Source organism: Triticum urartu, chromosome 7A (assembly GCF_056163025.1).
Source record: "Triticum urartu cultivar PI428250 chromosome 7A, HENAU_Tu73, whole genome shotgun sequence".
In the NCBI taxonomy this organism is placed as follows: Eukaryota; Viridiplantae; Streptophyta; class Magnoliopsida; order Poales; family Poaceae; genus Triticum; species Triticum urartu.
Genome location: NC_141879.1, coordinates 477,096,124 through 477,103,211, shown reverse-complemented (window position 1 = coordinate 477,103,211; position 7,088 = coordinate 477,096,124). Strand labels below are relative to the sequence as shown.

Here is a 7,088-nt window from a genome sequence, read left to right as displayed (position 1 = left end):
AAAAAAATTCAACGAATTTGAAAAAAGGTCACCAAATTTGAGAAACATTTTGAAAAAAAATCGTAATTTTGAAAAAGTTAACGGATTTTGAGAAACATTTCGCGATTTTATAGAAAGAAAAAAAAGAGAAACTAAACGACAAAAAGAAAAAGTAAGTAAAGAACAAAAGGATGAGGACGAGGGCCAGTATTCACAAGAGATGTTGTTAGCGTGGTGGGTACTGCGCTCCATGTAGGACAAGTCGATCGCAGGATCGAATCACCTTGCCGCGCAATTTTTGTTGCAGTTTTTCACAGAAAAAAGCAACTAAATGGGCCAGCCCAGCGCGGACGGCGGGTGTGCGCACCAGCGAATCGGTAGGAACGAGAAACAACGACGGACGAAAATAATCTGGGTCTCACGGTAAACCAAAATAATTAGAGAAACAATCCCGAATGAGAAACGACGACGGACGAAAATAATCTGGGTTCCACGATAAACCAAAATAATTAGAGAAACAATCCTTCCTTTAATATTAGACTAGTACATATGCCCGTGCGTTGTAACGGAATAAATAAGTAAATATGTGCTTATAAAAATAAAAAAAAGTTCAGCACCCAAACAAATTTGCAAGATAGCAAAAAATGATTAAAAGTTCCAGGGGGTTGTTCTTGGATAAATATATACATTCTCAGATAGGGCCTCTACTGTGTTATTTGTCACTCAACTAAATCAAATATAGTTACTGTTGTCACTCAAAAATAAAGTTACTGATGGGACACAACCTTTGTATTTGATGGCTTTCTACTTCATTATTCCACAAAGTCTGTACACAATACATGTTTGATGGGACACCGACATCCTCATACATTTCTCTTGTTTAAGTTTTCTCTCCTTGTTTGTCGGTTTCTTTCCTAAAACAATATGACAGCAAGTCATCGGGCAGAAATATAATCACCACTGGTAATAATAAAGAGATTTCGAGAAAGTAAAAATACATCAAATAGGAGAAGCTGACATGCCCTCTTGAAATTCCTTGAAACTGAGTGATACCTGATGCATGACCAACACACACCGGAAACAATACAGACCTGCATGTTTTGTACACTCTCCTGAGTTGAATCCTGAATTTAGTAAGATAAGGGACAACTCAAGATATAGCAACCTTCAAATCCACTACCCTTCAGTAGCTGTAGCGGTATAGATAAACTGCCAATAGTATAAAATGTTGTGATTGGTTTGTAACGGTTTTCGTCCGATTGTTCGTTGATTAACTGGACAATTCTCTTGTTAATTAATCGATGAGGTCTTTTGCCCCCGTTTTGAAAAAAAAGTTGTGGCGTTCCAAACAGATAAAAATGAAGTATGTCCGAACTGTACTGTCAGTCAAACGCGACGTCGCTTCTTGTAGCTGAGCTTGTTGACGCCCATGTTAGAATTCCCATCCCTCATGGCGCTCCTGTAGTCCTGTCCCTCCTCTCCCACTCCAGAACACGCTACTCCGTCCTCCGGGAACCTCTCCGGCAGGGGGGCCTCCGCGCCCTGCTCGCCCCATGGGCACCCCCGCCTGTCCATCCGCGTGACCGCGCCGGCGGACACACGTGCACGCTCCCTTCCACCGAGTTGTCCTCTCCTGGTCACCACCGCCCTCCTCTAGAGTGGACCCACCTCGGGAACCGGACGATCTCTTCTGGCGTTGGTAAGGAGCTCTATCTTTCCTGAATTTGGATCGATTGTTCTGTGGGATCTTTCTTTGCTACTCCCTTTATAAACTAATAAGTAGTGATCTAAAAACCCTTATATTAGTTTACGGAGGGAGTACAAGTGATCTTTCAGTTCTGTGAAAGTTAGTTGCGGATTTTTTTTTTTTGCGAGATGCGCTACTAATCTAATCAATCCATTATCCATTACCATCCCAGCACCAGTAGAATTACTGATACATGAATTCGGCACATATAATGTTTAGTATTTAATTTGATTACTATTACACCCTGCACACTCTGCTCTTAAGAGTTTCAGTTGGCAGACGGTTATTTCTTGTTACAGAACCAAGATGATATTGCTCCTCTGATTTCTACAGATCTACAGAACATACCCACCCAGTGGCAAAATGTAGGGGATATGTTCGTAGTTACAAATTACAATCACAATAAATTACTTTGAACACAAACCCAATGGTATCAAGTTTGCATGGCATAACCTAACCCATGTATAATTGGTTTACTTACGGAGCAAAGAATGAATTTGAACAACCAAAATATTCCTGCATTTTGCAACAGTGTACCCGTGCGTAACGGGAGAAACAAAATAATTTTGCAATGGGAGAAAAGGGCATTTCGCAATTTCATATATTCTTTGTTTAGTTACCCCTCTTCTGTCTACCACCCAATGCCAGGGCAGGAGGCAGGAGAGGCTTGCCGCAAGCCCACACCTGACACGACCAAACCTATTCCCAGCAACGCCGATCCACCACAGCCTCTTTCCCGTCAACGCCGAGATTCCGCCTTGTGGTGCACCCGTGGGTTGGTGTCTGTGTTTGTTACTTTAATTAGTTAAACCAAGTATGCATTATTAGCGACTTGTTGATGACTGAGTCGTAGGTGCTTGACATGAACTCGTCATTCCTTGTGTGACACCCATGTCCAAACATATTCAGTTTTATCGTCATGGAAGAAACAGAAAGATTAAATTCTTTTTCTTTATATAAACTGTGTTCAGCACAAGACTACAAAAAATTGCAACGGGTTTAATCCTTACTGTAAAAACAGGGAATCTAGTGAAATCAATTGGGAAAAGTATATAGTACTTTTACGAACTAAAAGCTGCACTTATATGGACAATATGACTGTATTAGGAGAATAAAGATGCTGACAATGAACTATGGTGAAAAACAATTATGTGAAAACAACAATTTTCCCGCTAGATGCATAACCGTAGAGAAACATCCAATTGATTGTATCATTACTTCAATGAACTAACCGAGAAGTAGTATTACTTAAGAACTACATATATTCAAGATGAAAGCATGTACACCTAAAATTTTGTTGACCAAAACCAATAAAGCGTCAACATTTCCCGGATCCATAGACATAAGAACATACTGGATTGATACCCACACACCTAATAATTTCCTGCACTTTAGTGTGCCATTTGCAAGATATTCAGCAAAAAGGACCATAAAGAGAGCTTAGCCATTCCACCTCTAGACAGTACAATCAGACCTTTAGCTTAAGCGTAATATCTGAACTGCAAGTGTAAACACGACACTCATGATAACAGATGAACATGTCAACCTACTTGCCTAGAACCAATACAGAATTGACATATACCGTCGACTCTGTTTCGTATTGAAGATCCAGACACTAAAACCTGAAAAGTAGTACAAACCAGGAAAGAACAATGATGCTGAAATCACAATCTAGATAAAACATACCATTTAACTGAACAAGCCTGCCACCTTGAGGATTCCCATGTGTCTACAGTAATACATATAAATGAAGCACTCTAGTGTAAAAACTAAAAAAGATAAATTGGATCTCAAATTCTTTGTGTCTTGACATCAGGAAAGGAAACTAAGCAATGGTGAGGTCGAATATAGAAATTCAATATAGAAAGAATCATTGTTGTAAGTCCATTTATTGTAGCAGTTAGGCTGATGTGCAGGATCAATCAGCTAAAACTCGCTGGGCGAGGCAGTACTGTCACGGGTTGAGCAGTTAATTAGAATTTTCTTTAAACAATAAGAGATCGAACAGTCTATGTATAATTATTCAAGGAAAGTCTGTTGAGCAGTTAATACAGGCTACACATCAAACTACAATGCATCCACAGTATATGACAACCAAAGACATTCGCATAATCTGGAAGACAACCATGCTATCATATTGATGAAGCAGGGAAGAAAACATAAGAAATCTGAACTCACATCATTATACTGTTTAGGCTTCGCTTCCTTTTTTCTACCACGTCCTTTTTTCAGCTCTTCTACGGGTTCATCTTCATCTTTCACTTCAACAACTTTCTTTGACAGATAACACCAACAATGTCAGCAACCAAGATGAAAATAGGCAAAACATTGTTCAGCACACAGTGAGAGACATAACCAAGGTACATTTGTGATCTGATCAATTGTTTCAAGTAGAAATTCAGAATAGAGGTGTTTCTTTGTCAGCAGATCATCCAACTTGCCTTCAGATCAAAAGCCTCCTACCATGCAGCTTCTCTTTCCGGCCTCCTCTTCTACCAATACCTTGCGCTAGGCCTGACACAAACATAGAGATGGGGAGTGGCACGAGGGGGTGCCGCAGGGCTGGTTTCCTGGATCGGCTGCTCGGTGTGGGCGCCCGCCTCAGCCTACCTGCCTTTTTCCGTACCATTGATGATATTTCTCCTGCCGACCGCGACGAAACCATCGATCTGTCAAGACAAACATAAACTGATAATCTGAACTTTGTACCAATTACTCACTGATAAACACAATGTACCAGATGGCAAAGGCATCCAGAAAAATCATTCGCCTTCATGCACGTGCAGTGCAATTCATAACTGCGATTTATTCCCCATCATGTGCTTGAAGGCATAATATTACATTTAGACTAAAAGGACATGCAACTTTGTTTTCATCAAGTAACTGAATGATGTCAATTCTAGACCGCATGTTTCTTCGGTTCAAGAACAACCAACACCAAGGGAGTTCAGCAAAGATTCTATATAACATTATCAAAAGATCAGTCCTAGCCTTTTCAAGCGGAACAAATATGAATGTTGCAGGAAAAAGGTTCAGTAACAAAAAGAGATTGTATTTTACCTTGAAAAATTGGGATCCTGTATGTCAACTGCGTTGAACGGATCATGGAATAAATAGATGTCAGCATACTGATACAATGCTCGGGCTATCCGAGTCCTTTGCTTCTGCCAGGCACTAAGAGTGCAGACTCACTCTCCAATGATTTCTGATCTCCAAGTCTTTCTTTAGCGAACACCACTCAAGGACCCTGCCATACTTCTCCCTCTCCATGGTCTTGCCGAGCAGTATGTTGTCCTGAATTTTGTCGCTTTGTATCCATGCAGTCTGGCTGACATATGGCATTGTTCCGCAAGTCTTGGCCTCTCCTAATAGCTTTGGAACCATACCATTCAAGAGAGCAAACTTGATTTTCCAGAGCCGGCCGTCCCACAGACTGCAACATGCAGGCCTTGCTGAGCTTGAAAATTCAGATCCTTCAGCGTTGGTATCTCAGGTTAGCCATCCCAGAAGAAGCACCCATTACTGACCTCTTGCAACATTGGAGCTACCACTTGGTAGCCTCTGCATATAATCCACCGACAACTCCTCAAGGCATATGAGAACATCTGGATTATCCTGAGATGATAAAGCCAACATAAAGCAGATTGCCATTCTGCAATAATTGAAATCAAGACTATATCCTAGCTAATTAGCATGCTGTAAAGAAGAAGAAAATCCGCTAAAATTAAAGGGCCACTGATCTAGATGGATGAGATGTTGGTGGAGGTACTGGCTGGCCAGCGGCGAGTGAGCAGGCGGAGGTGTGTCCTCCATGGCCGCTGCCCATGGCATGCAAGTGGTTTAGAGCGGGGCAGCAGCAGATGGCGCAGGCGACGTGCAGCTACGGTGCTGCACGGGCGAGGTGAGGGAGACGCGGGGGGAGGCGTAGGGGATGGCGGCCGAGATCTGCGAGGCCGGTCGTGGCCGAGACCGGAGCTAGGTTTAAGGAGGGGCCATGGATCGAGGCGAGCTCGATGGGGCCGAGAGAGAAGGAGTAGAACGGAGATGAAAGGAGGGGGCAGGCGGGCTGAGGGGAGATCACCGGCGTGGCCCTCGTCGGAGGCGGGCGGTCTCCAGCGGGAGGCGCTGAATCGGGCGGTCATGCGCCGGGCGGCGTAGAGGGGATTTTTTAGTCGGGGCAGAGGGGAAATTGGGGAAGGATCGCGGGTTGAACACTATAAAATACAGGGGGTTTTCTGTAAAAACGAAGCGTTTTCTCAGATCCACTTACAAAGGGACTGCGGGTTCAGTTACCAAGGATTACAGGGACATTTCTGTAAAAAGGGCGACGGACGACCAGAAGCAATGTGTGGTTACGGAGAGAGGAGAGATTAGGGAGAGAAATAGAGATGTGCCCGTGCCTTTGCCACGAGGAAAATATATTTATATTAACATAATAAGATAATCATACAGGACAAATTTTGATGCAAAATAAATAAAGTATATTTTGATTATACAAAGCGCAATTGTTCTATCATTTATTAGGTTAGTGAAATAGGTAAGAGATTTATTGATATTTATTTGTCTATAGACTGGGAATTTATTCTAATATTTATTTAGTTACAAATGATGTCTAACCTTTATCAGGTTTATTATTAAAAAAAATTCATTGATGACCGTAAATTTAGGCTACATATCGTAGATTGATCTGGTTTATTGAGTTACCAAAGATTGGTTTGCTTAAAGCAGGAGAGGATGGAAAAATAGAGAAACAAATTATATATACTAGTAGAATGCTCGTGCGTTGCCATGAGCCATGAATATATGTTTCCCTGTTGCATATATATATATATTTTTAGAATGCATATATAAATATTTCCGTGGTTCAAAACCTGTCCTGTCCTTGTGATCCTTATACACATCAACTAATAATGTTGAACTTTTTTACAACACCATATACTATCACAGTGGTTAAATTGCTACTTAGTAAACAAATAAATAATTATTATTTTATTTTAGAACATACAATATATTTTTTGTCAATGATAGGAAATCCACTTGCTTTTGGCTTGATTGGTGGCATGGGGAAACCACTTTATGTTCTTCCTTCCCTCTTCTTTTTTCTTTCCGTGGCAATTCTAGATAACTATTTCTGAGAGTGCCAACTCTGGTCGGGATTTGGCCTTCTGTCGCTCCCTTTCTCCTGCAGAGTTGGAACAGTGGCATCAACTTGCTGCCACCTTCCCCTCGCTCCCGAAGACTTCAAATTCGATGGTCTGGCCTCGTTCCTCCTCAGATGTTTTTTCGGTGAAGTCGCTTTACCGCAATCTCATTATGGGTTCTATTCGTTGGAACTTCAATGGTGTTTGGAGGGCTTGTGTTC

At 41.7% G+C, this 7,088-nt stretch overlaps 1 long non-coding RNA gene across 8 annotated transcripts; it reads right to left on the bottom strand.

Annotated features, from left to right (window-relative positions):
• Nucleotides 1-707: 707 nt before the first annotated feature.
• On the bottom strand, nt 708-6,387 carry LOC125531706 (uncharacterized). Of its 8 annotated transcripts, none has more exons than XR_007293446.2 (5): nt 4,787-5,920; nt 3,905-4,395; nt 3,413-3,455; nt 978-1,070; nt 708-893 (listed from the first exon to the last, which is right to left on the bottom strand). It is a non-coding gene; the product is annotated as an uncharacterized LOC125531706 (long non-coding RNA). The 8 variants fall into 8 exon arrangements; XR_015610456.1 differs by having other exon boundaries at nt 1,033-1,070; XR_007293448.2 differs by lacking the exon at nt 3,413-3,455.
• Nucleotides 6,388-7,088: the final 701 nt, after the last annotated feature.